We start from the raw sequence: 26,179 nt of genomic DNA on the forward strand, positions 1-26,179 counted from the left end.
GTATGTTGGTAAGTCTGGCTCTACACAAACACACACACACACAAACACACACACTCAAAATGGCAGCTTTAACGCTCAGTAACACATTTGTACTGACATGTTCACAAACAAACATCTCCTTCTCAGTACACACGCACAAGCACATACACTTACATCAGGGAAAGAGTATGGAGATCTTGGCACCTTGTCAAGTTCAATTGGGGGAAGAAAATGCGAGCCTTGAGATGTTTTGGGGCGTTGATTGAGGCTTCTCAAGGTGAAAACGTTCACTCGGAGCGCATGAGCATTGGTCCTGCTTACCATTCAGCACACTACTATCTATCTACTACGGGTCTTAGCAGACAGATAAAAAGGGATTTGAATACCACTGTTGCACAGTTTCTTACAGCAAATCCTCGTCAACTAAATCACCAATCAACCAATTCATGAAATCTGATGAGATTCTTATGTTTACAAACATGTCCGAATTAGAGAATGAGCTGCTTTCAATCTCATTGCACATATTTGTAATTGACATTAAAATGTATTCTACGTACTCTATTCCACAGTGTTCTGTGTTCTCGTGGTATCTTGATTTAGTGGTGGGCTTTTTTTTTTTTTGTTTGTTTGTTGAACAGCAATCAACCTTGTATGTTCTGTTTTGTTTTTTTCCACACACGTGCGCCTTCCCTGAAGTTATTCAGTTTCACAATCTGGTCCATTAAATCCATTGAGAATGGTAGCGGGATTTGAATTCCTCCTAAACGCGCATACAAAATATATATAACACTGTGTTGTTGCACAACCACAATACACTGTATGTATCAGTTACTTTTGTTATAATAAAGCCAGTTATGAATAAAATCAATTTGCATCCACGTTTTGCTGTGTTGGCACTTCACAGGATCATGACAAGACTGTATGAGTGTAGGCTAACACAAAAAAACAAACGTCAATCAATGTTCTATAGCACTTGTTGTTTGGGTCGGGGGTGAGCTGGAGCCTTTCCCAGTTGACTGACAGTCAGTCACAGCTCCTTGGAATAGTTTGCATAAATATTTTTCATTTATGAAATAGTAGTCTGCTGTGGTGGTATTTTACAGTTACATCCATAGATTCTTATGAAATACAATGTTTATAACTCCTGCACTGTTTTCAGACATTAATTATTAATAAATGGCTAATCCCCAAGTCGGACTAAGATTTGTGATAGCACTGCAGTTTTCTACTACAGATTGACACGTGGCAGGGTGGCAGCTCGTTATAATATTTATGTGAAGATAATGTAGGAATGTGTAATCTTAAATTGAACCCAGGTCATTACCCTCCAGGTGAGCCATATCTCAAAATTGTCCTGTTTATTTTTACTAAGTCTCCAGTCAATCGATTTCTTCCTTTACATAAAATTTTCTCCCATCTATATTTCCAGATAAGATTACCTCGTTATGTGACTGTGGCCTGTTTACACATCACATTCAAGACAGACTATTGTACTGCTATAAAATTGTTCATCCATAGAATTCCCCAAACAGAATAGATTGCTTAAAACACACTCTAGGTACCAATGTTATGTGAAATATCCTGCTTCTGATTGGGTTATCTTGAAAATCACTCACAAGGATGATATTAGTCTTCTTTGACAAGTACCTTATGCCGCCCATCGTTTACTTGTGATCCCTTCTATTTCTCCTTCCAACCATCCCTGTAAGCAGTTACTACCATATAAAGGATGCTGTTAATATCATTAGACAGACTTCCTCTCAACCCCAGGGCCCGCCCCATTCCCTTTCAGCCATAATCAAGCGTGCAAAGTAACCATCAAAGGAGGCATTGCTAATAAACTATCACAGTGGGCTGGGGAAAAGAAAAAAAAAAACACCCCTGTACAGTCCTATAGAGGAAACACTGTCAGTGATGTGGGACAAAATGAATGTGTGCATGCTGAGAGGCAAGGTACAGGACAGAGGGGAAGGGGTGGGGTCGATTGTTGGTGTCAATGAGCTAAACAAAACACTCAAAGCAGTCTGTAACACAACCTTGACACTTATGTATACTAAATTAATCAGCAATAAGGGACATTTGCAAAGCAAGACAAAATATGCATAAGTGGGCTACTGGAAAATTTGAATAAACTATATGATGTAAATCTACTTTTGTGGAAAGCGTAGTACATAATGGGATATTATCATGTCAATACAAGTAGTCATGAGGAAGTAACAAGTATTGTATATTCATTCAGTATCATTTTATTTGGGATGTGATTCTTACTGTTGACCTTTAGGTAAAATGATGAGCAACACATTTGACCACAATCTAGCATTGGAACTGTTTCACAGAATAGTTTCACAAAAAACCTTTTTTGGAAAAATGCTGACAGAACCAGTTTGGAAAATAAACACTTTCAAAAGAACCTACCTTGGGGTTAAGCAAAACAAAACTAGCTAACTGAAAACCTCAGTTTGGTAGTCTTTTAGTCAGTTAATGAAGTGCCCAGTTCAGTAAAAATGACGTTTTACAGAAACAGTTGGACCTTTGAATTAAAAATGTATTTTCCAACCAACATTCACGAAAACTAATGCCAATAAAACTCTCCATCAAGCATGTTGTCATATTTGACAAAAGAGAAATTTGGCAGGAGTCGATTCAACAAGCATCAACATATTGATTGCACGTGTTTTGCTTGTTCTTTCACATTTTGCGGCTTTTATTTATTTATTCTTTCATTTTGTGACACAACAAGGGCTACGAAAGCTCTGCGTATACTGTAAAATATATACTGGACTGTATATACTGGATGCTTAGTAAATTAAGCAGAGTACACAGCAGGGTTCCTATACTTTTTTCCCCAGCTTTACCAAACAGTTTTTGTCAAGGGGCTGTCAAAGTCTGTTTGTTTTATAGATTTAACACTAAAACAGTGATTACCTCTTAACTCCATATTTTACATTACCACTGCACATTCATCAGTAAAGACCCAGTCAATTGAATTCATTGATTTGTTTCTAAATACAACAGTGATGTTTGAAGATAACTGCTGTAGACTGAGAACTGAAGATTGGGCTCCATTTTCACAGACAGTCCATATCTGATTTTCATGCAAGTGCAGGGCTCACTGCGCATTTGCCAATTTGGTCGAACAGTCCATGCCATGCTGTTCATTCCGACAAAGCACGGGTGTGCACTTGGACAACCGCCGGGCCGAGTGACAATTTGGTGGCAGAAGGAAAAAAAAAAAACCTAAATTTACACCTGCTTTGATCACATCTTTAAGATAGTGCAAAGTAGAACGTTGGTCTAATGTGACTTTGGTTCATTTGATTGGAGCACACACAGACAGATACTGAGGTCTGCCAACATATTTATGTCGCCAGTGGTTATCACGAGCTCATCTTATATACACCCTCACATTGTGTGTTGCCACACTGGCCAGAGCACTGAAAATGCTCCACTCACAAGCAGATATCTATCTATTTGTGACTACGCATCGTCCTCCTCGGCATACAGATGTCTCCGCTGAGACTGTCATTGTGCCAGATTTAAAGGGCAGTGAATGATGTCAGTATGTACACCCACACTGGAGAGGGCTCGGATTTGCCGGTATGCACCTTCTTCTTCTTCGTTTTCTTTCGGCTTGTCCCATTAGGGGTCGCCACAGCGTGTCATTTTTTCCAGTTAAGCCTATCTCGCGCATCCTCCCTCCTCTCTAACACCCACTGTCCTCATGTCCTCCCTCACAACATCCAGCTCTTTTGCATGGCAGCTCCATCCTCAGCAACCTTCTACCAACATACTCACTCTCTCACCTCTGAACATGTCCAAACCATCGAAGTCTGCTCTCTCTCACCTTGTCTCCAAAACATCCAACTTTGGTTCTCCCTCTAATGAGCTAATTTCTACTCCTATCCAACCTGTTCACACCAAGCGAGAACCATTTGCCGGGCTGCACCAATCTAGGAAATTACCCCTGTTGCAGAGTTGCATTGGCCACTGCACCGGATTTACGCCGTTCATGAAAATAGAGCCTGTAGAGTAACAGTTCTTCACCATTTAAGTTTTCCAGTTTAATATCTGGTGTGATTTGCCACTCCATCATATAAGACATTGGGCACCTTTGTTTGCATCAGCAATTATCCACCACAATAGCAACACACAATTAGCTAGCTAGCTATACCTATTCCCTCACAATACATCTCATTCAGTGTACTGGCGTGGCTCAGAGGGTGGAAATATTATTTTAAAAGTTTGAACTAACCGCTAGCGTGTGGATCAGGGGTTCACTCTGGCATGGCCATTAATGAGCATTTAACCGTTGCGACGTTGAAAACCTCTGCAATGACACAGTGGAATACATGCAGTTCGGCCACCAGTGACTTTAAGACTTCAATTTTCGCATCTCAAACATGATGTGTGTAAGATGAAGGAAAAGGATAGACAATGTAATGTAGCATCCATTTTTCCAGGACTAGTAGTGGTATTTGACTGACAGTTGAGCAGGTTTTGCTTCAGTACAGCATCTCAGAGAATTGTGTGATTTAACAATTTTGAAGCCTTATATTAGATATTTGACAATGCTTGAATAGTTTATATATGACGAGATTTTAACAACACTCCCTTGGGGGTGTCAAATTTAAGACTTTTTTTACTTCACAAGAATTTTAAATCTAAATTCAAGTATTAATACTGTTAAAATATTCACCCCTCTTGCACAGAGTGGCACATCAGAAATGTAAGCGTACAACCAAAGCGGAAAGTTGTCGCGTCTGTGTGCTCATTTACTCAGTTACAAGGTCTCCTGCAAACAGCTATTTAGATGTAAATTTGTCATTTCACACTTGTATGTGGTGTTTTCTACAAGTATGCAGTACTTGAACGAGAGTGACAATTGTTTTCACCCACAACAGAGAAGTAAAAGTTATCATCAGCTGGTAATCGTTCAAACTGCTGTTCCTTGCATCCTGGTGCTGCCTTTCAAGAACAATAGCTGCTATCCAACTTCTAAAAATTTGCACGTCGATGGAGCATTACTATTGCTTGTCATTCCAAACAAATTGGAGGTTAACCAGCATCTTAATCCACATTGGTAGAAGTATTGTGAGTTTTCAGTGTTAATGTGGTCATGACTGAGCCTCTGTTGTCATCCTTGATCCCATTCCCTCCGTAACCTAATGGAAATATAAAAGGGTGCATTGATTGGTGTTTAAAGATCAGACTTAAATAGATTAAAAGCTCACCACCCAGGAAAAAAAATAAAATCTCTGCACAGACTCTTGATCAAAGGCTACTCTACAGTATATGTACAAACATAGTATATAGTTGTATGAGGAGTCGACAGAATTATTGAAAATCTGAACTCATAGAGTGAACTGAAAATTCTAATATTCTTCAATTGATGAAAACCTTATATATGATTAAAGTCACGGACTCCCAGAAGTGTAAACATTTTCGACCCATTTGTGCTGTGAAGTTCAGTCTACAACTAGCGGCACAAAAAACGGAAAATAAATGAGAATGGTTTTGTTTCAGCATCCCCGAGCTGGCCATCTCTGAGAACAGACTTGAATAAAAATGGAAAAACTAAAGAACTGTTGTTGTATAAAGAGTAAAAGACAATTTGTATTGCTATTTTCAAGAGCCTTTGGTAAAACTCAATATTTTACACACACATCCTCAAAGGTGTAAACTAAAACGGCAACATAACATTACTTGGCAGATAAGCAGACTACGTTCAGTGTTGAAATAAGACTTTGGCATGCTTGTCTCTCCACCTCAAGCATATCATTTCCTTATTTTCTTATCTTGATCTTTTGTGTAGAAACAAGACAAGTGGATACGTCAATGAATGTCATTCAATCTGACGACATCTATGCAATAAAGTATGAGTGTGTAAGAGGGTAGGACCTTTTTGTGTGTAGAATGTTGTGATGCTTACTAAAGTAATTTTGGTGTTCCCAAACATGATTTCTGCACAGGACTGAAATGTAACACTTCTATTTTAAGGTTGTATTGTAGCTTCAATATGCAAATCATTATGTTCTCATAAACCAACGAGACAAGACAAGAGGCAATAACCTCAGATTCATTGTAGGCTTCATTCTTATTGCTTTTTCTCTTCTGCCACAGTACTTCTCTCCCACTTATGCTCTAATGTGTTTTTCAGTAAAATGTGATCTCCTTCATTTTTGAATGTCACGTGTTCTCACATCACAATCGCCTCTGCTGGCGTCCTCCTTTTGACCCTCTCAAGTTGACTTTGCTTCTTTTCTCTTCTGTCTTCCTCAAGGAGTCAGTGTCAGATGTGTTGTCATAAATGCCGACAGCCTCTCAGCCACACCACTTATGTGTTCGGTGTTTGTTCTCGTCTTTCAAGCAAGCACTATGCATGCCCTGTTTCACAGCTATACCTGTCACTTCATCCTGACCTCTTGACCACCGCTTCTCCCTCAATCAAGAGTACCGCTATCTCTGCCACAGCTGATGCCAAACTTGTCTTGCAACTATAGTAGCACAAGTCCTTCTGTTTTATGCTGTTTCCCAACGCATGCTCACAAAAAGTTTGTAATTTTAACAGATAAAATTACTCAATGAAAAAAAAACATTAAACTAGGTAATTTACAAAATTAAGCATGCTATTTTATATCTTAGATCGATCTCTTCCAAGTAGTTAAATAATCAACTAAAATATTAAAACCTTTTTCCACATGGTACAGTACCAGCTACACCACTTTTATTCAAAACTATAACAACACAAGTGTTATTAAATGGATACTCTTAGTTTCATATTCTATATAATTTTGTAAGGCCTGAATATGCAGGTGTCTCTCATTGGATCTCTATAGTGAATGCAGGTACTGTATAATGAGTGTTGTGACTACGTTTGTAGGTTGCATAATCCAATCTGTATGGTGAATATAATTTAATAACTATGCCCAGCAGACCGTGGATGCCTGGACAACGATGTCAGAACCAATAAAAAGTGAATTGAATTTCAAAATACATTCACAAGGTTCCCAACTAAAAAAAAAAAAAAAAAAAAACTTGAAAAAAAAAAATTTGAAAAAAATAAAATCTAGAACAACCACAGTTATGACTGACATAACTTTCTGGTACTGCTTGAAATCACTGTTATACAGTATATACTGTAGATTAAACAATTACCACTTCTTCAGAGATGTGAATTTTTTGAAACAAATGACTGGAGGGATAAGTGACCTGAAATTAGGCTAACAGCATCGTTATCTCTCCGCAAGTGATAAGAAGTCCCAAATAGCTCTTAGAAATACAGTAATAATCAGGCGTTCAAAGAAAAAGGTCTAATTAAGGACTTCAACAGAGAATCTAAATTACAGCTACCTTTCATGATTTGATTGTTTTAGTATATTTAAAAAGTGCCGTTCTCTAGAACAACTCCATAGGAAACCACAAGAATTTTATAAGAATTGTCATCAATTCAGTGGACTAGTCAGTAATGGTCAACATGAAAAGAGACTTAGTCGGTTATGCAATATGCAGCTCTCTAATGAAAGTATACATAAAAACGTTAGCCCATCATAATCAATGAAGGGAGGGATAGATGGATAGCTAATGCCTTGCTTCTTCATCATTTACTCTTCTGTTGTGTGTACTATTTGCTTCCCAACATACCCTAATGTAGCCTGAGGGCACATCTACTCCGCTCTGAACCTTTTTAAGATGCACTTGGGTACTCTGTGCATGTGTCTTTGAAAATAACTGCATTTGATCAACCAACATCATAGTGATAACAACTACATGTGTATAAGGGCTTGTTGAGGCGTAGTGAGAGATGCATATTCAAAGAAAAAAAAAAAGTTTGTTGTAGTGCCTTCCCATGATCACTTATTTTCTTTGATCAGAACCTTCGACAAGTGTGTCTAACTTTTCTTTCGCCTGTGCTGGAAGAATGCCACAGGCAGTGATCTCTTAAAATGAGAATACAGCCGAGGGAAGCAGATAGATATACAGTACACACAAAAGTGACCCCGGAGCATTTAGATCAGTTGACAGACAAAAAGGCAGTCTGAGGCGCGCTCAAGAAGGTTCAGTCTACTGTGTGGGCAAATAAAAAAAAAAAATGCACACATGAAATACTACCCACTTCAGAAAAATACACCCATGCCATTGAACATGAGATTTTGAGAAACGATTACCTGGATTTATGACACATTCGTTGAGAAATATAGGAGTAAAATATGCAGTAAAAATAGATGGAAATGACATAGAATGAGCCATTTCTACTAGCTTTGAGTGTAACGAGGAAACTGTAGCAGAATGCACATCTCAGAAATGGAAGTGAGGCAGCTTAATTAGGGCCAATTCTGAACAAAATTATGTCATGTTTTGAAACCCTTGAGTACATTTAGATAAAAGCAAACAGAGTGTGGCATATCAAACTAAAAAGAAAGATGGAGAGGGTGGTTGGAGGAAGCGTGGGAGTATACATTTGCTGCTGCTTGGAGCGTTGTTTCAGACAAAAGATAGCACTTTTAAGTCATGGGTCTTGGATAAGTGTACGTAAATAATCCATTTCATTCTTTTGTTACTTCCACCTTGTTACTCAAGGGTTGGGTTCAATATTATATTGTGATATTAAACTTAAATGTTATAAAATCCAAAACAATTGAAAAAGCTGAACTCGGATGTTCAAAAGGAAACATTTTAACGACCTCTTATGATTCTGCCTTTGTAAACTGGAGCACTCTACAGAGAAGATATCGTAAGATAGCTCCATGATTACCCGTAAGTAGGTAAAAGATGACTCCTGGAATCGTTTTTTTTCTTCAATCCCGTTTGCACTAAATAGTCCAGAGTAGTATGTTTAGCCTTTGCATTGTAAAAGGGCTCAAAAGAGCTCAGAATTATTTTAGCACCATTTTGTCATAGTCAATTTTTGTGGCATGCTTCTATAGGATAGACTTAAAAAATGTTTTTTCTTCGATGCAGCATAGACTACAATATCCTTGTGCCGCCTGTTTAATAATGTCAGCAGGTCACACTTAGCAGCACATTTGTATTCTATGTTAAACTCAAAAGGTTTCATGCTGCTATCTATAGTCATCATTCCTATTTAACCTCGCGGTGGAAATAATCCAGATAAAGATTTATTGAGCCAACCTGACTCTGGTGCGTCAAACTATAGGGTGACCACTTACTTGCAGGATCTTTCAGGTGATGGTCATCCATGGAGGTCCCATTGAAGACCAGTGAAAGACTATTTTGTGCATGAAGACATTTCTCATTTCAACTTTGTACTATTTTTTAGATTTTCATATTATCGCCTTATCGGTGGTTGCTTGCTTGATTGATTGATCGATTGAGCTGTCTGGGGATATTTACAAATTCAATATGTTTGGGGTGAAAACTAGGTTAAGTTTAGGTTTTACTGAAGTGGGGATGAGTGAAGAGGAGAGAAAGTGGCTGAGGATGACAGGACAAGGGGAGAAAGGAAAAGATTCTCCACTTACAAATGATAATGGGGACAGAAGATAGAGAGGCTATAAATGGAAGGGAGGAGGGGGAAAAAAGAAACACGTGATGCTAACATTTTGGCAGTGGTTTAAAGTGAGGGCAGGCAACACCTTGTCTGCTGGTCTAAGCACAATCAGAAGAACTGGTCTACAATTACATGTGCTGCCAAATCTAATCTTCCCAGGGCATTCAGTATCAGGAGTGCTGGCCAATATAACTAAACCATATTACCAATGGGCGGTTTCTTCAACCAATCAGATTTCAATTTTTTCATTCATGTGGATTGGAGTATGTTCGAACCTCTAATTTAGTGATCAAGCAGCCATGTTACAGCCAACTTCGATTAGCAAACACGTGTTTCGATCTGTATGTTAGGATTTTGAATAATCAACATCTCTGGTAAGTGTGATATATTTTATTCAAATGTCTTGGGTTTTTTTTTTCCCTCTCCATGTTATTCAATAAATATCACTTGATACATGACAGTTGCATTTTTGTATAATAAGGGTGGTTTATATCATTACGATGTGATAGTGGTGATATTAAGAGGTGGATTAAGTTGGGTAAATGCACAGCAAAGGCCCAGCTACATAATGCCACAACATTTTTGGGCAAAACTCACAAAAACATCAGAGTTACCATAGATCACCTCCAAAGGAAGTTAAGGGAAGGACATGGCAAAGTATGGATCTTACAAAATGTAGTTTGCATGTTTTGTTGCTGTTGATATTGCTTTATCATTTCACTTATAGTGTAACAGTGGCACATTTTGTTTTAAACTTGTGGATCATTTAGCTGGATGGCATGTATCACCAAGCAATTCACAATGCCTTTTAGTATGTCTTCTTTAGGTGTTAAATTGAAGAATGTTTTTTGTTCTTTTTAAGTTTTAATATTGAATGACAACGATGTGTTTTTTTAAAATGACATTTTTTGTAGCAGTGATGTGTGGTCTGGTTCATCATTGGTGAGGCACTGCTATTTGAATTGCCATTCTTTTTACACACACAATTTTCGCCATAAGGAACGAGTGCTTTAAAGGGATGAAATTAGTATTTCTTTATCTTAAAGGCTACATTAAAAATTGATTTCACTTTAGGCCTATAGTAAAATGTTTCACTCATTTTGTTTATGTAATTAGAAATCCCAAAATATTTTAAACAGAGAATTAAAAAAAAAAAATAGAATTTTGGAATTTCTTTCATCGCACGATCTAATTTTTTGTGCTCCGAAGGAATCTTGTGGGTCTTTTTAATAAAATGATTTTTTACTGTTTGTAGTTGGTACACTGAGTGCAAGCTGGAGTAACTGTCACCACTAGTACAGTCTGGATCAAACCCTTTTCGGGGAGAAAAAAAAAAACTGAGACGCCATTGGGGAGTTTTATGTTCATTCCTTACCATTTGTGGGCTATACAGTCTGATGAGATGAGCTTTAAAGCAAGTGAAGTGTGTCTATAAAGAACATCAACACCAATGTGAAGTTGTATTCTCTAGTGCGCCCTCTTCAGTCTGGCTGCCAGCAATTGTGTGGTGAGACATTTATCGCCTTCCTCACCTCACATTTTATTTACGATTTTATGGTATCAACAAAAGGAAATATTTACCAAACAAACATTAAAGACAATATTGAGTATGGAAAAAAAGTGCCTGAAAACATTATAATGGAGATGAGAAGAGAAACAGAACAGGCCCTTACCAATGGCCTCCTCTGTTGAAGTTCTGTAATTTTTATCAAGTAGTGCTACTGTGCCGGGCTATTTTCATTTTATCATGAGGGATCACGCAAACGGAGGTGAGGAATAAGCTCACTGCCTCATTGCCTCACTTGCTGCCTCGCCCATGTTTTTCAACAGGAAATATGTCAATTCAGCAATTTAAAAGATGAAATCATTTGGCATTATTGGATTCAAATAAAATCGATGTAAAGAATAGACCATAAAATTATGATGATGTGCCCTGCGACTGACTGGCGACCAGTTCAGGGTGTAGTCCGCCTTGAGCCCAAACTTAGCTGGGAAACGCTCCAGCACTCCCGCACTTGGAAAATGGATACATTTTTATCCTCTTAACATACAGGTGAAGTGTTGCCTCATGTGGCTCCCCTGACATCACATTTTCGTTTTGTAGCTATGCAAGCCTGATTGCTGGGTACCGTTGAGGAAATTCCCAAGGCATCAAACAACTACTCCGCACCACCTCAACGCCCACCGCTCCGCGCACTAAGCTGAGGGGCGCCACACCATTTGTAAAGGATAAAATTGAAGGACCTTTTATAAGTTACTGTCACTTCTCTTTCCCTGAGGATAATTTCCTTCACCTATCAACCCTGCCACAATCACATCACACAGCATGCATCCCATTTTGTTTTACGTTAGTCAAGTCTCTTTCTCTCTTGAATCAATTTCAACAATTCTTATCTATCCCTGTTTCTCTCTCTCGCTCTCACACACACGCATGCACGCAGACATACACACTCACAGACACACACACACACGCACACAAAGCTCTCTTCCCGTCTGGCGTTGCTTCCAGCCTAAAACCAAACCATGTGTGGGAGCTATCCTGCGCCGGCCTAAACTGTCCAATGAAAATTGACGAGATTATCTTGGAAGATTCTTTTCAGTCTAGGTGTTATGGGTCCATGAAGAGGTAAGAAAAAAAAAAGTGCGCTTGGTTGGAGACATTTTAGACTGCATTCTGTTCTCATTATTTCTTTCAACTCAGACCTGTACAGACTTCTTGGATCCAACAAGTACATGTGACTACTCTCTCGGGGCAGATCTATTTAACTTTGTTTTATTCAGCTCTATGTTTTCTACCTGCAACTGTTTTTACTGTACTCTGGTTTATCCTCACTCCTTCTACTTACTCTATCATGCTTCTTCCCCTTTTGAAACCATTTCACTCTCACTTGGCTGGGCTCCCTTCAACTCCCCCTTGTCACTTGTTTTTGGCCTTTTTTGCCCCCCACCCCAAACTCCCATCCCTCCCTCCTGCCCCACCACCAACAAGGCATGAAAACGGTGCTCCATTAGGAGTGCCTGGGCTAAGCCTAGTCTGACACGTCTTGCTTTGATCAGCCGTGAGCTGCACTAAACACCACACTAAACTCCCAGTCTGGAGAGGCGGAGGAGGCGGAAAAGGAGGAAGGTGGGTAGCAAGGGTTTGGGAAAGATGGGACCGCCACGATTAAAGCAGTGAAAAGAGATGGTGATGGAGAGACAATAAAAAGAGGAATACGAACACCGAAGGGTTTCTCTCTCTTCTTTTGGTTTGATACATTTTTTGTACATCTTTTTTATTGCTTATATCTGCACTCTCTTCCAGCAACATCTGTATGAGGGATCATCACCCAAAAGTGCGTTCTACACCAAGCAGACCAATTTTTAGAGCATCAGTCAAAAAAGGCATCCTGTCTGTCTCGTGATTTAAATAAATACCGTCCTCGCCCAGCCGTGTACACAAACCTGTTGAAACGAGTCCAAGTGCAACAGTTGATGTGGAAATATGAGCAGAAGTCCCCCCCCCCCCCCACAACTCAACACTAAACCAGCGCCACCGCCAGCAAAATGACAAAAAGTGCTCGTCTTTTTCTACCAAGGAGTGAAGAGAAAAGAGATTTCCGCTCTGTGCTAATCAATCAGGTCATGATAATGGCTCCCATGCCTAGCTGTCGACTGGAGGGGTCAAGGCATCCCATGACCCAGCTCCCAGAGCCCAGGGGCCAAAGCCCCTCTCAGAATAGCACCCCAGGACACACTCCCCAGGCTAATTGTCCGAGCCAGTGTCAGCCTTTTCAGAGCCCCCCCTGTCCCTCCTTTTGCTCCCCTCCTTCCACTTTCTCCCTCATTCCTCTTTTTCCTCTCCCTTAACTCCTCTCCTCCTCACAACTCTGTAATCCTCTCACTTTCTATACAACCCCGGATTTCACATTGTATGGCGGTATGTCCTCGCAAAGGAGGAGGACGGGGTATGAGAATTGGAGTTTAATAAAAGTAGAAATGGGAAACACCAGCAAAGAGATGAGGTGAGGATAGCTCGTCAAAGAGAGGTTGGAGAAGGGAGGAGAGGAAGACTTGCAGACATCAAGAGAAGTCAACAGAACCACAGGGAAGAGGACTGACTCCTAGCCTGCCCAAATCCTCCTCCGGGACATCAGTAGAACAGAGCTCTGTGACCGGTCTATCCCCTTAAATCTGCACATCAATTGCTTTGCATCAGTCAGATCAGCTTCTGTGTCAGGGAGCTTGAATCTCAGAATCAGCCTGACCACATCAATGCATACTAAACCACAACAAGACAGGGAGAGAACGTGCGCACTCAGAGACACAGGAGGACACGAGAGTCCGGAGCAAACCCCATTCAGGCTCAGCGCAATGGCATTCCTTTCATTCCAAGCGCACGCTGCTAATTAACAACATTAGCTCCCACAGGCAGAGGGACAGATTGATGGAGATGTATCCCAGGGTTGCACCAGCACCACATCTTGAATGCCATTTGCGCTGCTTTCTTTCTTTCATTCTCACAGATCCATTCAAGCAAGTCTGTCCTACTCTCAGCCTCGTTCAGGTCCTGGTCAGACAGCACCAATAAGCACAGCGGTGAGTGTGGACAAAAAGCCAATTAAAATTGCACATTAAAAAAAAAAAAAAATCATTTGGCTACTCACTGGGGAACTCCTCTTTATTGCCTGCCTTTTCCTGATCTGTCACTCCTTATCCTCTTCCTCCAGTGTAGCAAGAGGTGTGTACTGTGTCAGTCCGATAGAGGAAAGTTGCCGTCTCCTTACGTGTGCATGTGTGTGCGCGCTTGTGTGAAAGAGAAAGGCAACGTGCGCATCTGTCTCTGTGTCTTGCACTGCTGCGAGTGAGCGAGCTGAGGCTGTTTTAAACAGACTGCTCTCCCCCATGTGACCAGCCCAGCCACAGGCAGGAATACATTACTGACACACGCGCACAAGCACGCACACTCTCTCTCGCTCCCTCTTTTCCCCCTTCCACACACACCCTCTCCCTCTTGCACAAAAATCATGTCCACAGTGCACCCCCTAGCCACCGCTCACAGAAGTGTAGGGAGCAGCTCACACACATTATTAAGATGTAATATGGACTCACACAATGATAAACATGGGGAAATGAGGCAGCGGCACATCTATTCTGAAAGAACCTTTTTGCGAACAACGATAAAGGTTTGGAAGCACACAGACAAACGGTTTGGTTTTCTGCTACGTTTCGGCATCTTTACCACAGCAGTGGTTCACACCTGGAAGCATTGACCTTTTCAGTAATGGAAACCTTTTAAAATTGACCTTCAGCTGCGAAGCTGCCTCAGCTGCGTTACAGGTAGGACACGTTTGGGGAGCACAAACAAGGGGGGACAACACACAGGAGGTGTTACCACTAGAATACCCACCCACAGGTATACTTTAAAATTGTCCAAAGAGTTAGAAGTATTTTTATGACGTTTCAATAAGAGGACAAGTGTGGAGGCTTGAATTTCAGATTGTGTTTTGGGATAATATTGTGCAGTAAATCAATGATACCCAATAACAGTCAAGACCTCGGGAGAAATGTAAAATATGGCATTTTAATACAAGACAAGAGCTTGAAATTTTTAAGAAAAAAATTTGGGTGACTGTTGATAAATATGAGATTAGTTATACACTGCATTCATGTGTGCATATATATTCATTCATTCATTTTCCAAGCTATTTATTCTTTCGAGAATCATGGAAGTGCTGGGGCCTATCCCAAGGCAGATTACACCCTGAAGTGGACGCCAGTCAGTCACAGGGCACATATCCACACAATCAGTACACCATATAGAGCTCGTGCACCGACATCACCGAAGTCACGTGACTGCTCATATTGACGGTCTTGCAAAGCATTCTTCAATGCTAAGTCAGTTGGAGACAGCACGAAAATATTTTTTATAGCATGACGCCGAGAGTTTTGTCCAATACCGTTAAACATTTAGAAGGTGATGGTAAACGAAGGTACGTGGAAAAACGAAAGACACTTGGCATAGAGGACCCATTTTTAATGCTGTTAACCCGCTTCCGCTTGTCTTGGACAGCTGGAACTACACATGTATCTGGTGAGTAAGTCGTCGAGACTTACATGGAAGAGTTTGAAAGTGTAGAAAAGTCTGGACGCATACAAATACTTTGTTGCTGGATTAGTTGTCAATGAAGACCAAATCCCACATAGTGATGGAGCCACTCAAATGACAAACTCTCATTCATTAACTATGATTGGAGAAAAAAAAAAAAGCGAATCAGTTCCTCCATACACGAAGCATGTTGCAGCCACACGTTAAACTTGGTAAACCTTTCTGTGCCAGATGTTTTTTTTTTTTTTTTTTTTTTAAATATGCACTGTTCTCAAATGAGTCCAAAGCGTATTTAAAAAAAGAAAATAAACCGCTGGGATGAGCTTCAGCCCCTGTACACGGAAGCGTGTCGCAGACACACGTTCACCTCCGCAAACATCACTGTGACCACCGGTTTATTTTATTTTCTTAAATATGCATTGGACTCATTTGAGAACAATGCATATTTAAAAAAAAAAAAATCTGTTGGGGAGAGGTTTACTGAAGTTTAACGTGTGGCCGCAACACGTTTCGGTGTATGTTTGAGACAAATACCGGTCTTTTTTTTTTTTTTTTTTTTTTTAAACACACTGTTCTCAAATGATCGAACTTGACATTATCAATACTTCTTGGGAATTTGAGAAGAATAATTCCTACCTGAAATGATTGCTACACAATCATGTGTATTTGGTTGGGCACGATCCATCACATTTAATTGCCGAAATCCATCGATCTTTTCTCGTCTTTTAAGCTGGTATTCCCTAGAATGATCTCTGAATATCTGTCTTGTCTGTTGTAACAACCAACAGCACAAGTCTCAGGCCCTGCGAATATTCTGCTCTGGTTCAATGTCCCCAACACTGTCAAGCAGCTCTTTTTGACTGGCAATATGGCATCATGAAAATGGTGACACGTCACGTGCTCTATGTATAGTGTGTGTTCATATATATATATATATATATATATATATATATATACACACACACACACACACACACACACACACATACATACAGAGAGAGAGAGAGAGATTTTTTAAATTTATTTAGTTTTATCTTTTTAACAGACAACCATTCCGACTCACATTCACACATAAGGAGAATTTAGACTCATCTGTGAGCATAACGGATGTTTTTGGACTCAGCGAATGTTTTTTTGTTTTTTTTTTTGGGATGGTTATGGCTAACTTTCACTCTCAGAAAACCAACACAAGCGTAGTGAGAAAATGTTAACTCCAGAAAGCTAAAGGTTGGAACCCTGGATTGACCACCCTTGACTCAGAACTGTGAGGCCAGTGAGCTGACCACTTTACATTGTAGAGTGGTTGAAAGGATAACAACTGTAATTATGAAACAGAATTCAATGTAACCCATTCTACCGGTATACAGTATTTCTTGTGATATATGTAATAGCATTGTCATGGCAACCTTTGCACAACTCTTTGTGATAATAGGAAGAAATACAGGTAAAGGGATTAGTTGGGACCTGCTCTCTACTGATAAACACTTAACACCTTATATTAAAAATGTCATTCACCTTAAGCCACTGCCAAGTGTCTTGAATTTACTCTGCTGCATTGTTTTGCATTGATAAGCATGACTACATTGTAAACAATGTGTTCCAATGAAGAAGGTTGACATTCAGAGGCCAAATTCTCAATAGGTGCTAATCCTGGTTCTTTTCACCGAATGTCACTCTAATCGGTTTTTACTTCAAATTACAAAGGAGACTTTACATTAAAAGACAATGCAGAGCAACGTCTTTTGGTCTATTGTTGAAACAAGTTAAATCCAGAATTTGATGTGAAATGCAGGTTGTAGAATGTTGTATTTTTACAAAGAGAGAAAATAATACATTTGTTATGCCTTTGTAGTTTTTAATTCTCAGCAGACAAATATCATCCACGGAGCTCCACTAACAGTCACAAAACACACATAAAAGATGATGGATGTCAGTCACAGTCCATAGTATGTTCTTGCTGCCACTCTATCGCAAAGATGCTTTAATATGTTAACCTGTGTATTCTGGTACTGGGCCGAAATGCTCAGACTCCTCCTTGATTGTAAGCTCTTGTCACCGATTCTACCCAAAGCCACAAATCGGTGCAAAGGAAAGAAAAGTGATGCACGACTGGCTCCCACTAGCTGCTCGTCTTAGTCACCAGTTGAAAAAGTCTCCCAACTCAAAGGTTGTGGGTTTGACCCTGTCCAAATTGATACATACAGTTCATAAAGACTGAACCCACAGTTTCCCCTGATGCTGTGTCATCATAGGTGAACGAGGAGACCGCTGTCCTTGTTTAAAACTATTTTTTTATTGATTTATTTTGCATACAGACACTAATACTTTCATGTAAATAAACTCAAGACAAGTAGAGGTGAAACTATCCAGATGAGCCCTTTATCTGAAACAGTTCTGAAACTGCAAGGAAGTGTATTATCATCGAAATCCATTGCCTCCACTGTAATGCAATGCTATTACAACTAAACATTTTATATTTTAGTTTCCTTCATAGTTTGTTCATTACAAATACATCTTTAATTCGATAACTATAATGGATGTGAACAATACTGCTCCCTAGATGTTTTGCAAGCAACATCTAGGAAAGTAATGTTCTGGAAAGTTTCACCCCAAAGAAAAGAGCAAAACACAGTGTTTGCTGTCCTTCTGAAGATGGAATGGTGAGGCTTTCTACACACTTGCATCATCATCTGTTGGCACGGCATGCGGGTAACACTGTTTATGGGACATGCGCTGACAAAAAAAGGGTGTGATAAAACGAGTAAGAACACATATTTGTGCTTGAATTGTCTTGGGAAAGATGGATGAGATTGTGCGTCTGTGAAAGGAAAAAAAATAAATATGCATCGCTTATCAGCATGTCTTATGGATTTTGTTTGGTTGAGCCAGATAGAATCCACTTCAATAGCAGACTGTGGATAAAAAGCAACAACACGCCTTTGGGCCCTGTGGCACCCTCCTCCCAAAATCAGCAACAGAATCTAGCCCACAAGCCTTCATGAACACTTTATACCAAACATTTACTTGCACCGATAAGGTGAACACAAAATGTCACTGTTTTCTATGCAACGTGCATTTGTGGAGTGGATTATTTTCCATCCTCAAATTGGACCTCTTTAGAAGAGATATTGCTGGAGGCTTCGATGTCATAATGTCACATTTGTCTCCATCCTCCCATGTGCTTAACGCGTGGGGATGAATGCAGGGCATTTGCTGCATTTCAATTGGATATTCTTTCCGGAAAAAATACACTGCAACCCAATTCCTCGCAAGATACAATATCTATTACAAAGATGTATTTGTAGAAAGATAAATTTGTAAAGTGTATCACCGATAAAAAGAATGGATGCTTCTTTGAAAATAGACTCATTTAACCTGAAGTGTTAAGTGTTTTAAGAGTTCCTCCCGAATTTGTATTTATTTGCCTCTTTGTCTGGCTGCCGACCCCGCAGGGAAAAGGGCTTGTGTTTTGGGCCTGTGCAAATTAGTTCTATTCAATTAGTGTGACTTATTTTAACACAGCAAAATGCTGCAGTTTGCCAGCTCTCCTCCATTTTAGAATGTCAACCGGCCCCAGGAGTCATTTCCATCAAACCAAGGGCAAGTTTCAAGTTGGCGTCCCTAACCAAAGTTCACACCTGCTCAAATGAACCACAACCTGGGGCTACATTTCAATGAAGCAAAACAAATATTAGAGGTGGAAACACAATTCAGATTGAGGGTACACAACATTGCTGTGCAGAAGGTCAATGTCCTTGGCAACAATCATTTGTACAGCATACAATGATAAAGTCAGAATCATACACATCCATCACTGTGTGATACCTATTGTTGGTTTGAGTGGTTAATTTAAAATGCAGTACATTGCTCATCTTAATGTTGCCCAGTACAAACTGGGAATGCCATTTCACTTTTAGTTAACGTTCACAGATTGACATTTGGGTGATCCTAAAATATATATATATATATATATATATATATATATATTATATATATATATATTTTTTTTTGTACGTATCCAAAAGTAATTCGTGCAGTCTCTCATAGTTGAATTTTTCTTGGTTTAGGAATAGATTTATGGTACAAGGAGAGCACTGCATGTGGCTTTTGACTATCATTCAGGGAGCAATAATACTAGTAGTTCAATCTGTTTGATCCTGTTCCACTTTCTATCTCAAAACTCCCCTTTTCTAGCCCCCTTTCGTCTCCACCTCAATGCATGTTCCCATTTCTCCTTTTCTCCACCCTTGGAGATTAAATGTTACCTTTTTGTTTAGAAAAAAAAAAAGATATTTTCCTCTTGTATTGTTAATTGTTTCCCACCTGACAGAGCCCGAAAAATAATTACCATGTTAATTAATCGATACCTGGAAAAATTGCATATCAAGGGTTTCGTGTGTGTGTGCGCGTGTGTGTTTTATATGCTGATGATATCAGATGTCCTCAAAACAAATGTGGCAAAATTAGCCAAACCGGCTGATGGGTGACAAGGCGAACAAAACAATTTGAGCACCTTGAAATTGTCATTCCTTTCTTAAAAAGCTTCTGCCTGCAATTAAAAGTTGAATATTTTTGAGATCACTTTCACAGTGTACTTACTTACTTTAGTGTCAACCTGCGCAGGTAACCTATTGGATCCAGTCTTAATATCCCCGCTGAGCTCCTCTCATTAGGGATTGACTGTTTAAAGGAGAATGTGTCTTTGAGGGTTTAGCTTTAGTATTGTGGAACTTCTATCCTTGGACTGAAGATCTGTTGACACTAGACAATTAAATATGTCACGTCATTTGAAAAGGCATCCATGATTATTCAAAACTGTGGGCTTTTGTTTTGGGGTCTGACAGTGAATGTTTTTTGACATTTACCTTTTGAGGTGTTTTTCCCGTAACGGCAAACGAAAAGGTTTTATTGGCCGCACTATTCTCCATAGGATAGATTTACAAAAATGTAAATGGCTGCTCAGATCTGTGGTGCAGTTAAGGACCGCATTTTTTAACAAATGGGTAAATATGGCAAGGTTGTAAAGCTATATTGAGGCACTTTCACAACAATACAAGTATCAATTTTCTCTTCTCTATTTTAAGCTAAGTAGGTGCAGTTGATCACTTGACTTTTTGTTTGTTAACTGACATTTTCTTTAATTTAGTTGACTCTACATAATATATTTTGTCTCTACCTTTGAGGTCTTGCGTATTTTGAGTCTTTTTTCCCCCCTCACTCTTTTTCCACATTCCTGTTATTCGAATAACCTTGGCATGGTATTCCATGAACAGATCTCTGGCAATTCAAATAATTCATGACTCTGAGTCCTCTACGTGCTCTAGACCTTGACGTCTTCTTCCTGGATGTCATCTTAATCATGCCTCGTGAATAATTGTAAAGCCAAATTTGCTTCTAACCTGGGTTCATCTTGTACAACCTGATAACGATCCAACCTGTGGCTCAATTGGATTGTATCTCTTTAGGAAATCAACATCAGCCAGCTATGTGAATTTGTGATGACGATGTCTGTGGTCTATAGTGTATAAGGTGGCTGACTTGTTTACACCTTCCGTTTACACCATTTTCTGCTGCCCCTTATGTCATCATGGCCAACTTTAGTTTTCATTTACCACATGGTCCACTTCTGACTTTGGGAATCCTGAATTGTTGGAGGGGATTTTGTTTTATTCTCAGTACTTCCCTTCAGGAAGTATTTGCATCACATTTGTTATGATCTTGAGCATTTTATTGCTTGTTTGCTGGTGTTTCCTACCCAGTGCCGCCTCTCAACATTTGTTCTGGTGTAAATGTAACAGCCTGTTAGCCACAGTAAACACATGAGTTCATTGCAAATACACAGGAACAAGACAAGCTAAATTTATGATGTGTAATTACTGTCATTCCAAGACGTGTATCATCAAAGATCCCAATTACGGCTCTGCATGACCAATTAATTTCCAACAGAATACACTACTAATCATGTAAAGCACATTGAGTTACCTTGTGTATGAAATGCGCTATATAAATACATTTGCTTTGCTTTACTAAACAACAGTGTTCCAATAATCTTCCAATTCACTCTCTCATCAAAAGTATCTGTCCTCGCTTTCTATGAGCAATGGTGAAAACCTTCATTTCTCTGACACTAATATTACAACAGAAGTGCTGATAGTCTGTCAGCAATCCAGCAGTGCCACCGGCCTCCCAATAAAGTGCAAAACTATATCCTGTGATAAAAAAAAAAAAAAAAAAAAATGTGACACTGCTGTGCTTTTTGGCAGCACATCAGACATCCTACTGTGTCTTTTAAATTAGAAAAAGTTCAGCGACAGTGACGGTGTCTTTTGTGTTGATGTTGAGGGTAAACCGCTGAACCTGTAATTAGTGTTGTTATTGCAGTTCAAAGTGACTGATTGGCAGAACACCTCACTCATTTTAGAACTGTTTTAAACTTTTTTCTCCTACCGTCATCGGCATGTTGCAACAAAGTTGTACCAATCAATGTTGGCAAAATCTTCACAGATACATTGTTGTGATCTTGCTTTCAACAAAACACAAGCTCAAAGTACACAAACATCATTAAGGTACAGCCACTGCTTGATTTTAGGGAACTACATCAAAGTCTGCAGCACCTCTATTATCTCCAGAGTCATCTATTGCGTGCCTATGAGTATCTAAATAGGTAAATAATAGCAGTACCGCTGCTGTAATTCCCGAGCTTTAAACTAACCCATGCTATGAACATTAAAAACCCTGGTCTCTTTCAGTTAAGCTACAAAAAACAATTATCAAAGTGTTTTGAAGTATAATTTAAAGGAATTTGGTATTTAAAATATATGTTAAAAAATGCTCATGGTCCATGACATAGATGTCAGGCAAATGCTGGCCCTCCACATTTGATGTAGAGAATTTTTCCTTGACTTCTGTTCTACAGTACTTATCCATCATTTAAAAAAAATGAATCAAATTACAACATATTAAATTTTTTAAATGTTGCATTTGTTTTCTGTTATAACCACCCCCCTGAGAGTAGCCAGAAGTATGATCTGACACATGCTAAATAAGAAGTTTCAAATCTCTGGTCTAGGATTAACATTTATTTTATTTTTTTAGGGATAAAAGAATTATAATTTTAAAAAAGCTTCTGCAACAAGCAGGCACTCCACAGTCTCCATTTTGCCACCAAACCACTATCCACTTATTATCCCTAAAAATTCAATAGGTCTTCGTCAATGAGGACCATCAAAGCTGAAGCAAAATTATGAATATGATTAGCCCAGTGCACGCTTTCTGCCGCATGCTGTTTTGCCTGCTTCAATGATCTCTCTTCACATTAGTAATCTTCTTTGCAATTGCAGAAGCTCAGAGAGAGAGAGAGAGAGAGAGAGAGAGAGAGAGAGAGAGAAAATGGGTAAATGTTTGGCTTGAAATTGGACATAAAGAGGAATACAATGTGGAAATGCTGTTGGCATGTCCATGTTCTAACTATATGCAATAACCATTAGCGGTTTAATGTTAGCTAAATAAGGGTACATTGCTTTCACAAGAGAAGTAATTGGATAAGGATGATAGCATTAGCATATTTTAGACAACGCAATTGTTGCAAAATTCATTTCCATCTCATTATCTAGCATTGATCTGAGCTAATATGGTAAAAAAAAAAAAAGTTAGAATGGGCATTTTCGATTAAGCTTTCATGAATATTGAAATGCTTTTATTGTTTAAATATGAACAATAATGACTAACATGCAACGTGTGCGGTTATGCAGTTTACTACAGCTTCCATCAATCTAATTTTATAAGTCGAGCCCAATGGAATACATCATATACTACAACAAGTAATTGCAACAGAACATATCATAGCCTTATCTCAGTTTGATATGCGAATTTGTGATTTCCTTCTTTTTTTTTCATAAAGATCTAGGACAAATACAATAAAATTGATGAAAAATCAGTCACTGAGTTACTCAAAGAGAACCTTCAGTGCTGAAAAGGGGAAATTCATTGAGCCACAACGGCATCGATGGATGAGTAAAACAAAACATTCAAATGTGGCTCAAGATGTCTGCATAGAGAAGTACAGAACTTTCATTTGTTTAATGATTATTATTGTGTGCAGTGATCCATGAAACTATTTTAGAATGCACTAATTTGAAATATTTCATCTGAGCAACATCTCATTTTTTTAAGCACAAACCAGATTTGTGTTTAATATTAAACATATTCAAGTGTCACTATATGACACATTTTGGGAAAGGCTCAATTGTAGTCCACAATTACAAAAGGTCAATGTGCAATGTGCTCTTGCAGGAGTTATAATTCTTGGATTGTATACAGAGCCCACTTGTACCTCCTTTATACTGCTTATCCTCACGAGGCTCATTGGTGTACAGGATCCTATCCCAACTGACTTCAGGCAAGACGGTGGGTAAACTCTGGACTAGTGGCCAGCAAATCGCTGGAAACAGAGAAAAAATAACCACAAGGATGTTCAGTCTGCATTCTTCAATGAAGCTGATGTGTTTTTCGCTGGAAGGAAACTGGAGACCCCAAAATTTTGCACCCGCAGCTTCAGAACTGTGAGGCAGATGTGCGGTGCCACAGACGAATGTAATTAAAATACAGTAAGTGTTCTTGCATAAAAAATGGGGATACTTGATGATAATTAGGGGGAGTCAGATATATTTTTGTTGAACATTTGATCTAAATGAAAGCATTCAGAGGATTTATATGGTGTATTCATCTGCAAACTTTGCACACAAAAGGGGAAAAAAAACAGCCTGAATGTATTAGCTGTGAACAAATGACAACAGCACAATGCTATCAGCTGTCAAAAATCAAAGCTGCTCCTCCAATTGTCTTAGTTTGAGGACTGAAAGTGTCTGTTTTCTATTTATATCTCACATGAACATCTTTTTGCCTGGCTCTCCAAGCCAGACACACTTCAATATCATGCTGTGTGTTAAGGAATAAAAGAGACCGAGTGATGCAGGGTAACAATTGACAATTGTTGAGACACTCCAAATCCGCACATGCAGTACACACTCACAACACCTGTTGAGATACACTCAGAGACGCAGACCACAAAAAACTATGAAGGTCCTCTTGTTGGAGGACAGAAAGTACACGCAACAATGATGAAAAAAAAAATGGACAGCAACAAATAAAGCGAAACACACAACAGGCGCACAAGTGGCCGTAAGAGAGTTTGGCTGCTGGGTGGATGTGTCATGGCGAGGCCCCTGTCTGAGGAGATTTAGGACGGAGCCAAAGATGAAATGAAGCCCAACCTCAACACTGAGCCTTGGTGTCTTGCCTCATCCTGCTCTATGGGGGGAAAAAAACAAAAACGCATTACTCCGTGTTAACATATTTGTGCCCGTGTGTCTCCCGAATCAATCACACTATGTAAATGAATATGACTTGACAGGCAATAAACTATTTTATCCAAGAGTTTTATTCCGAATGTGGATTTATTTTTTTTTTCATGAACATCTCACAGCACAACCCACAGCCTGAGCCCTGTGGCCCAGATTTTGTTAGCAGCCCCTCAACAACCTCTCATCCGCCATCTGAAATTAATCCCTTGGTTGCCTTTGACACGCATCTCGCAAATCAATGTCAATATCTTGACTTAAGAAGAGAGTCTAGCTCGCAGCAAAAGAATCGGCTAAAAGACAGTGAATGCAAACTGTATTCACAACACTTTTCTTGCATTATGCACATTAAAAAAAAAAAACACACATAGCCAGTCATCAAAATCAGTTGTTTTATACTTGTACTAATAACGTTTAACTGCCACGATGATAAAATTAAATCGAGAGAGAATTGTTGTATGGGTTAAAACTTCATATAAACACTAAATATTTAGCAGCACTTATTTAATTTTTATATTGCTATTTGTTGTTGGTAGATATGGGAGAAGCACTATGATCACATCTTTTCCTCTTTGCACTGGCACTAGTAAAAACTCATGGAGTGTTCTTTCAATGCTCACTGAGCTTAAGTTTCACCAATACATAGACGTTCTTTGAGATTTGATGAAGTAACTTCACAAATGATGCTAGTTCCACCTCCAAGTTTTCATGTGACAATTTTTATCTATTAATTCATTTTGGGTGTATTTCCAGGTGGCAGGTTATAACATTATGGGCTTGTTGATAGCAGCCCAATGAGATGCTAAACCCGGAATGTTTCTGTGATTATTATTGTAACTTTTGTTAAAGGTTCACTGTCATGAAATTTTTTAGTATGTTATTAAAAGGAAAAAAAAAGGCAGGCGGAATGGACCCATCTGTTTTTTCACCGCAAAACATGATTTTGACATATATGGCTTTTTGTCACTCCCACCACGAAAATTCTCTCGATGTATTTGTTTTGGAGAAGAAGCAGGAAGTGACGTTAGTAGTGGACGCCCATTCAGGCGGCTTCATGTGTTTATACCAGTTTTACCTGCGAGAAGGTAGCCGTTTGTTCCTTCGTACCAGCCAAAATGCCGGCTCGTTGTATTGCTGGATATTGTTCGAACACTTAGGAGGATGGATTCATTCTTCATATTTTTCCAAAAAGACCCGGTTCGTCATGTAAAATGGATTGCACAGGTGGAAAGGATGAGAGCTTCG

The 26,179-nt window shown here is 39.2% G+C and overlaps 1 protein-coding gene across 7 annotated transcripts in view; it reads right to left on the reverse strand.

The window, feature by feature from the left end:
- Nucleotides 1–26,179, reverse strand: part of cntfr (ciliary neurotrophic factor receptor) — a 283,752-nt gene that overhangs the window by 178,799 nt on the left and 78,774 nt on the right. Inside the window, exon 2 of one of the 7 annotated variants that reach the window (XM_061801929.1) lies at nucleotides 23,908–24,015. The exons of 4 other annotated variants lie outside the window; for them this stretch is intronic. The gene's annotated coding sequence lies outside the window, so the exon portion shown is untranslated. Of the gene's footprint in view, nucleotides 1–14,133; nucleotides 14,291–23,907; nucleotides 24,016–26,179 lie in introns of those variants that run through there. 2 more of the 7 variants (XM_061801933.1, XM_061801932.1) reach the window with 2 other exon arrangements.

This window comes from Syngnathoides biaculeatus, chromosome 17, assembly GCF_019802595.1.
Source record: "Syngnathoides biaculeatus isolate LvHL_M chromosome 17, ASM1980259v1, whole genome shotgun sequence".
NCBI classification, from domain to species: Eukaryota; Metazoa; Chordata; class Actinopteri; order Syngnathiformes; family Syngnathidae; genus Syngnathoides; species Syngnathoides biaculeatus.